A 2,829-nucleotide genomic window follows, 5' to 3' on the forward strand; every position below is an offset into this window, starting at 1 on the left:
TGCGCTTTGCTTCCTTCTTCTACCCCAATATACACCATTGGCGTGCTCCGGTCATCGAGTTTCTTGTGAGAAGGACCTGCAATCTTCACATGCGCCATACATCCAAAAACTCTCAAGTGTTCTAGGTGGGGTTTCTTACCAAACCAAGCTTCGTAAGGTGTATGATCGTGTAACGCCTTGGTTGGTAGTCGGTTGAGGATGTACACTGCGTGCCTAACCGCTTCGCCCCACATAGTTCCAGGCATATGCATGCTCTTAAGTAGGCTTCTTGCCATGTCCATCACCGTGCGATTACGCCTCTCCACTACACCGTTTTGTTGCGGGGTGTACGGTGCAGTGAGATGACGCTTGATGCCGTAGTCTTCACAAAACTTGGTGAACTCCTTTGACAAGAACTCGCCACCACGATCCGTCCTCAATGTCTTCACCTTGTGGTCACACGCGTTCTCAACCTCTGTTTTGAACTTCTTGAAGGTTTCACAAGCTTGACTCTTGGCCTTCAACATGTATACCCACATCCATCGACTGAAATCATCAACGATAAGGAGGAAGAACTCGCCACCACGATCTGTCCTCAATGTCTTCACCTTGTGGTCACACGCGTTCTCAACCTCTGTTTTGAACTTCTTGAAGGTTTCACAAGCTTGACTCTTGGCCTTCAACATGTATACCCACATCCATCGACTGAAATCATCAACGATAAGGAGGAAGTAGTTGTTCCCAGCAAGCGTAGATGGGGTGATAGGACCACATAGATCAGCATGTAGTAACTCCAACGGCTTTCTGAAGTTTGCTTGCGAAGGGAACGGCAGTCTTGCTTGCTTGGCGACGAGGCATCCTTCGCATAGTTGGTTCGGGTGCAAGATCTTCGGCAATCCGGAAGCCATCCTCTTATCAGTCATCATCTTGAGGGCGAAGAAATTTACATGCCCAAGGCGAGCATGCCATAACCAAGCTGGATCGTTAATGTTCGCCATCAAACACGCCGGCTTGCAAGTCTTTAACTCTATCCTGTACAACCGGTTAGTTGAACGTGTCACCCTCATCAAGAGAGCACCGTTCCTATCAAACACCCTCAGGAACTCGTCAGCAATAACAACCTTACTCCCATCTTCAGTCATCTGACCAAGGCTAATAATGTTAGATTTCAAACTTGGAATGTAATATACCTCAGGTAGTAGCCTTTGATCGCCGTTGTTGCACTGAAAGAGGATAGAGCCTTTCCCCTTGATCTCTACCGCGGATCCATCACCAAACTTGACGGTTCCCTTGATGTTCTCGTCGAGCTCCTTGAACTTGTCTCGGTGGCCGGTCATGTGATTGCTAGCTCCGTTATCAAGGTACCAAATGTTGTTGTCAACATGTGCCTCTCCCGCTGTAAGTAAATCCGGCATCACCTTCTCCTCATTTAGCAAAATAACACTTGACGATTCCTCTAACATAGCCATCATCAAGGTTGGCTCCTCGTCATATGCACGGGTGAGATGAGCCTCCTGTTCATGGTTGCGGCGTTGCTTGTGACACTCCGACTGAAAGTGCCCGTATACTCCGCAATTGAAGCATTTAATGTTGGACTTGTCTCGACCACCACTTGTGCTACTCTCCCCCTCCTGGCGAGCTGCACCCCCATGGCCGAAACCACCTCCTGGACGTCCTCCTCTGCCGCCGAAGCCGCCTCGGCCTGCCTGGCCGCCGTGCTCTCGACCGCCTCCTCGACCGCGACCTCGTCCGCCACCATCATTTGTTGTAGGTGTTGAGAGGAAGCCTCCGCCGTTCTTCTTGCTCCTTGCTTGCCACTCCGCATGCGTCAACAATAGGTGATCGTCGACGTTGTTTCGAAAAACACGTGCCCTCTCCTCGTGGGCTTTGAGACGCCCGATCGCCTCCTCGAGTGTCATGTCGTCGATGTCCCCGAACTGTTCGATCGTGGAGACGATAGTAAGGAATCTCTCCGGTACCGCCCGAAGTAGCTTTCTAACAACGTAGTTCTCCTCCATCTCGCCGCCTAAAGCCCGGATCTTGTTGACGACTCCTGTCAACTTCGTCGAAAAATCGTCGACGTTGTCATTCTCCTTCATCCGGAGAAGTTCGAACTCGGACTTCAAGGTCTGTACCTTCGCGTTCCTCACTCGATCCGCTCCTAGGTGCATTGTTTTCAACGTCTCCCATGCCTCTTTTGCCTTCTGCTTCTCTGCAATCACCATCAAAGTCTCTTCAGGAATCCCCTGGTAGATAGCCGCCAACGCCATCTGATCCTTCCTGTGTTCCACGGACGCGCCTGCCGCGGGCTCAATGGCGTCCCATACGTCTTGAGCCTTCATGTAGACTTTCATCTTGATTGCCCACGAAGCATAGTTATCCCTCGATAGCATCGGGTATTGAAGAGAGAGGGAACCCACCTTGGTCGTCATCTTCTCCAAATTCGTCATCTCTTCAGATCTTGGTTGATACTTAGGCATACACCGGCTCTGATACCACTTGTTGGCTTTGAAACTAAGATAAGCCTGAGTTTTGATTTAGGATCGGCCCAAGTTTTGATTATGCAACTCCTTAGTTGCTGAGAACAAAGATTGCAGCAATAGAGAATATAGGAGGAGAATAGGACAAAAACCAAAACTACCTTGAAGTGATTTTTGGTGAAATCGAACACCAAAGAAAACCACCCACGGGACTTTACTGCAGGCTTTTATTTTCTCTGTTTCACTTGTTGAACCCGAACAGAGAGATGGCCAGACTTTGAGAGAAACAAAAAACGGAGGAGCAGGAAATTAAGCTGATTCTTATTTTTCGTTCTTTTAAAACTCATCAATTGTTTACATATATATAGGA

This window comes from Asparagus officinalis, chromosome 3, assembly GCF_001876935.1.
Source record: "Asparagus officinalis chromosome 3, Aspof.V1, whole genome shotgun sequence".
In the NCBI taxonomy this organism is placed as follows: domain Eukaryota; kingdom Viridiplantae; phylum Streptophyta; class Magnoliopsida; order Asparagales; family Asparagaceae; genus Asparagus; species Asparagus officinalis.